The sequence below is a fragment of the Podarcis vaucheri genome (assembly GCF_965113315.1).
Source record: "Podarcis vaucheri genome assembly, chromosome: 6".
Classification (NCBI taxonomy): domain Eukaryota; kingdom Metazoa; phylum Chordata; class Lepidosauria; order Squamata; family Lacertidae; genus Podarcis; species Podarcis vaucheri.
In genome coordinates, this window is record NC_138764.1 from 88738889 (window position 1) to 88744888 (window position 6000).

General features: G+C 45.8%; 1 protein-coding gene across 5 annotated transcripts in view; it reads right to left on the minus strand.

Moving 5' to 3' along the window:
- Window positions 1-5781, minus strand: part of ADNP (activity dependent neuroprotector homeobox) — a 44236-nt gene extending 38455 nt beyond the window's left edge. For 2 of the 5 annotated variants that reach the window (XM_082225847.1, XM_082225846.1), the window contains exon 1: window positions 5601-5780. The gene's annotated coding sequence lies outside the window, so the exon portion shown is untranslated. Of the gene's footprint in view, window positions 1-3280; window positions 3392-5600 lie in introns of all 5 variants that reach the window. The other 3 variants (XM_082225848.1, XM_082225849.1, XM_082225853.1) reach the window with 3 other exon arrangements.
- Between the last annotated feature and the right edge of the window lie 219 nt (window positions 5782-6000).

Consider the following 6000-nt stretch of genomic DNA (forward strand, 5'->3'; position numbering starts at 1 on the left):
CAGCAGCAGCAGCAGGAGGCCCCATTAGCTAAAGTGGTGCTTCAGATTAAGAACAGTTTCGGTTAAGAACAGACCTCCAGAACGAATTAAGTACTTAACCCGAGGTACTACTGTATGTTATTTCCCTACTGCTAAGTTGTGGGTACTAAGGACAAATGCAAAACCTAGAAACTATGAGGTACCTAATAAGGGTGTCTAATACTGCAGTGAACTTAAGGAAAGTAGGCATACTTTTCACAGCATAGTAATGACCAATGTAACTTGGGAGCTACAAGATGTCTGACTTCAGAAATCTAACCAGGGGAAAATCACAATGAAAGAGTTATGGTACGCATTCCTCTGTGTATCCCTGGCCTTTATGCTATCAAGTCCTTTGGCTAGGTCTGATGCAAAATTCCCAGTCCAAACTATGGTTTACTAAAGCAGGAATAACTGATGACCTCAAGCACTTCCTTTCTCTCCCCACCCCTTGGCTATAGAAGACACTTCCTGGTTTGTTAAACCAATTTTCCCATGATGTCTGAACTGATCATGAGTTGCAAATTTTCTCTTAGGGAGAGCTTCAGCCAGTTGCATGGGGTAACTTATTTAACAAACAAGGAACTCCGGCAACTGGGTATGTGAGGAGAGGAGTACCGTAGAGAGCAAGCATTCAAACTCTCCAGCAAAACAAAGCTTGATTAGGTCAGACAGGAACATTGCACATGCACCCCTGAACAAGAAAGCAATAATACAGTATATTCCCCTCTTGGACCAAGTTGTGGCTGTTTCTTATAAGCGCCCATAAGCAAGTATTATTGCAAACAGGATAATGGAATGGACAGTTGGATCCAACCAATGTTGTTTTGTGTTTTTATGTCCCGTGGTGACAACAACAAAGAAAAATATAGATCAAGAATCAAACAGGAGAGGAACAGATGAAGACAGGCACATGGACAGTAAAAAGGTTATTGAAAAAGACAAAGAAAACAGAACAAGCTAAAGCGCAAGACATTCACTCACACATAGCTGATTAGTTTCAATACTCTCTGCCTTTCTCCCTTTTAAAATACAGTGCAAATCTTCAGGGCTTCAAGCACACTGGCTTGGACACATGACTGAGCAAATCCCAGGAAATTCAAGAAGACTAACAAGTAACTGTGTACAGTACATGATCACACTTTCATACTGCTTAATACTTGTTTAATTATTTTGAAATTACAATACAATTCCATTTTGCAGCTTTTCCTGTTTAATAAATATGGATAGGTTATATTCAGATATGGAAGCTAAAAGCAAAGTATATAAACACCAAATATCATTTGATAACTACACCGATCTGACCATATAAAGTTATTTACTGACAGTGGCTTACTTCAGGGAAGCATGAGGTTGCATTCAGTGGTGGCCTACTATCAGAATAACTTTAAGGCAAAACACACAATTTTCACCAAACCCCATACTAATTGCAGCCCTCTACATCATGTCCTATTTTGTACCAGAGGGTCCTTCAACCCTCATGATAAACTTTTGAATGGGATAGATGTCTTCACTTGCTGGAGTGTACTGGCAAAAAATCAGGTGCTCTGTCATGTATACAGTTCAAGTAAAATGTTTAATGTACTTCTAATTTTGGCCTTTCAAGTGAATTGCAGCACAATCCTATTCATGTTTACTTAGATGCAAGTCTTACTGAGTCCCCCAGGTAAGTGTAACTGCAGCCTGACAGCAGATCTTCAAACCTGATACTGATTTTTTTCTGTTTTGGTCTTAATGTCCATTTACAATCCATCGAATAAGAATAAGAATAAAACAATGCTGCATTTTACAAGTCAGATCTGCTTGACTATGCATTCCACTACAATGGGTAATAACTCTTAATGTCTCAGGCAGAGGTATTTCCCTGCTCCGATGCAGAAGATTCTTCAACTGGAGAAACAAGGAATTGCATCCACAGCCTTGTGCAAGAAAAAGATGTACACTGCTCTAAACTTTGCCACCAGCAGCCTGCATCATAAAACAAGGCTGTACCCAGGATTTTTACCAAACTGACATACAAACACTGCAAGTTTCAATCCAAATCTTTTTAACTATTCCAGTTAAAAGTACTGTATCTTAAATATCTCAAAGTCACTGCCCAGAGCACTGAGATGTGCGTATTTCATTCACAACTATCTGAAATGTTCAAGTATTGCTTTGCACTAACTGTAGGCAAAGTAGGGCTCTGCCTGCCCATCTCAAATTACAATTAAGAGTTGAGAACAGAAATGTGTGCTCCCCATCCCATTCCAGGTGACTGATGTTGCAAGGAGCCACGAAGTCCTTGTTTATGAAAGTGTTTCACATACACACACACTATGCCCAATCCTTTTCCAACGATTACAGAACTTTCTGCATCAAATGAGAGCACTACAAGAAAATTCATCTTTGTTTTTTTCATCTCCTACACTTTGGGAAGTTCAAAATATTTGGGTTTTACCTGGAGATGGGGCTTTCTGCAGCAACGGTCAATAACTCTTTCTGAATTCCTGTGCATTTATTTTTTTCTTGATGACACCACTCTAATTTGTTTAAAATTACAGAAACCTGCAAAAAATGTGTGCTTCATGACACATTTTCTACTTTCTGCCATTACTAACCGACAACACTTGACTTTAAAATAAGCTGTAGCTGAGTAGTTTTCTGCATGTAGAATAGGCTTCAAGACACCACATGCTGAAACTCAAGTAAAATGGTTTTAGCATTTCGTTTATTAGACATCGCAGTAGCATCATGCAATACAGAACTAGGCTATGTAGTATTATCTCTCCTGGGATTTCCAACATTTGTAATTTTAAACATGTATGAAAGTGTTTGAGGGGGGGAATCATATCAACTCAAAGTGGGTTTCATGACCTATCAGAATGATTCCTTATCGGTTACTAAACCACTGGAGTAGAACTGTTGTCCAAAATATTCCAGCAAGCAAATATGTCAAATTTACAGTTGGCATATTTATCACAGCTGAAACTTTCTAAATCTTAAAAAAATCAAGCAGAAACGGAATGAAAATGTTTCTCAACATTAAGGGGGGAAAGCACATGTAAGAAAATATTAAGCAGGATGAATTCCTACAGAATCATACAAGTGTGGTGGATATTGTATGAATTAAGTTCAATACAGTATTTCTTTTAACTGTAGAGTACATTAACTATGATAAAATGCACATCTTTCCTGACAGGTATTTATACTCCTGACACTGAAAACACTGTCAACTCTTTAAACAACCATAGTTCAAGGAAGCAACCTCAACCAGACATACTTGGAAGCTATGGTTCTTTCATTTTTCTAGGATGCTCTGGCTTCATTGCACATTGCAATAAATGTGTTGATCGGTTGCTATCCAACTGCTTCCAGTTCCCATCAAAACACTCTAGAACAAACACAAAATGTTAGTAGACTTATTTTGGTCTTGCTTTTTAAGCAGCTATCTTTTAAATAAGCTTTTAAAGCTTCTGCCTAGTTCTCAGTTCATTTTAGCATCTATCACCAGAGCACATAAAACCACTTTTGTCCAGATGAAGGAAGTGGTGTTTGAGATCCTGGGACAAAAACCTGAATTTAGTACTCTTATAACACAAAGCATGACATCAGGGAGGGAGTTAATAATGTAAATGTAGGTCACACCATACTGCACATGTGGCATTTTTCTTTATCTGACACATTGCCTCCACTAAACAATGAAATTCTGAGAATAAAATTGGCAGGTGCCACAGGATGAATGTGTAGGAGTTGTTTGTTTTCCCCAAGAACTCCAGTTTTTATCTCCTAATTGTCACAGATATCTGCAATACTTCTTCAACAAAAAACAGTGCCTGAGGAAAGGCAATGCATATTTGGAAATTCCTAACAATCTCTATTATCATGAACTGCACCACACAAGAAACAGCCATGCAAGTAAATAATATACATGGCATCCCCAATCACAAATGAGTTGAAGTGTAGTTCCTTTACTCATCATGAAGTTTTATGTTCAAACCTGGAACAAAGTTTAATGTTAAACCTAGAAAAGGCTTAAAGCATCCTCACTGCATTGTAGTTACGTCCCTTCCTTTAAATCACCACCCTGATTTTGGGAAGCAACTTCTTAACTACCATCAGGCTGCTTCAGTGGCACAGACACAATCAACCTCCATGACTTTTAGCAAAAGCTTCAGGGAGGTAAGGTGCATCAAGAACGGCAGAGATTTTAGGTACCACATCAGGATGACACTTTTGGTCATCGTTTTCCAGGAAAGCAGATGGAAGTGGCCAGATTCTTTAAATCAATGCTCTCTGCTCTCTTAAATCTTTGCCTGTGCTGCTGTCAGAGCAACTGAGCCTGCAGTGATAGGCCCATTTTCCCAGGCCTATAGAAGGCGCTGTGTGGCAACTCCATTCCGTGCATCTGGGGCCCTCCCCCCCCCCTCTCTGCAGCAGCCTTACCCAGTGAAAAGAATGCGCCCCCTACTGACTTGCATGCTCATTTCTCCATTCCACCGACTTGGCTGCGGTGCAGTTTGGGTGGGGGCTGGTATTTTTTTCCTTCGATGGCCACAAACCCCAAGCAACGGTAGTTTTAACACGAAGCCACGCGCTGATTACGCACACGCCTAAGTAAAACTGGACTGGGGATGGGGGAGACGGACAAATACATAAATAGTCACAACACCGGAGTAGAAAGGCACGTTAGAGGGGAAAAGTGCCTGGTGGTGGTGTTTGTCTGCGACAGAAGCAGAAGGCAACCTCCTTTTCCCTCCTCTTTGTCTGAAATATAGGTTAGAAGAACTACTGCGCGGGATGGATGCAGTAAACAAGAGTTACGGGGGTGGATGGGTGCCTGTTACTCGCTTGGAGCTGCTACTCTGCTACAGCTACGAATCCCGCCTTTTCCAGTACACCCGACACCTCTAAGTAGGAAAGGGAGGGGGGGTCGCAGAGGAGGCGGCCGTTCTCCATTCATTGCACCGCAGCCTGCTCTAAATTTCCAGCGCCAACTCTGCAGTCGTAAGGGGGCTTTCCTCTCCTTCCCCCCGCGCACCTCCTCTCTTTCCAGCGCACATGCTGGAGGAAAAGGCGACTCTCCGAGCATGCATGCCGGAGCGGACGGGCTGCATTCGCCATCCTCTTGCCCACCCCCCCCCCACGCCCGCCCGCCCGCCCGGCTCGTTGGTTCCTTCCTTCCTTAATCGGTCCACGATGCAGCCCATGCAATCGCGGGCGGGCGCAACATCCATGTGCCGCCTCCCTGCAAGGAACGGGAGGTGAGGTGGGGTAGGGGGGAGAGCGCGATGCAAACGGAGAGGCGCCCGGAGTTAAGGCGAGCAAGGGAGAGAGAAGCCGGCTACGGAGGCGTCCTCCCGCGCCTTACAACCCGGCCTCGGACGGATGGAGATGAAGAGGAGGAGGAGGAGGAAGAAAGGAGGGGAGGGACCGGGAGCGAGTGCTTCTTAGCGGCATGTGCAAAGATGCGAGCATCGGAGGCCGCCGGGCCCGGCTGCACCGGAGGAGGAGAAAGAAAGCAGGCGGCGGCGGCGGCGAAGGGAGGGCGAGGGAAGGGAGGGAGGGTTGCGCGGGGCTCCCGCGCGCGCTCAGACACCTACCTGACTGGGTCTCGCGCTCCCTCCTCAGCAGCGGCGGGCGCTCTTTCCCCCGGCGGCGGCGGCGCTGCTGCTCCTGCTAGCGGCTCCCGGCAGGGCGGGCGGGCGGGCAGCGGAGCCGGCGGTACGGGGGAGACAAAGGGGGCTGTATGGCGGGCTGCGCCGGGGGGGCCGGCTGCGCGGGGGGCAGGGCGGGGGCTGGGCCCTCAGCGGGGATGAGGGGGCGGCGGCGGCGGCAGCAGCGGCTCCGTCACCGGGGCGAGGGGCGTCGGGATCCGGGCCGCGGGGAAGGGGAGGGGGGGCTCCCTAGGCGCCCTGCAGACAATACAGCCGGGTCCCTCCTGCCCAGAACCTGCCCTGGCCAAGATGGCGGCCGAGAAAGAGCGGAAGTGACGCGGGGCGC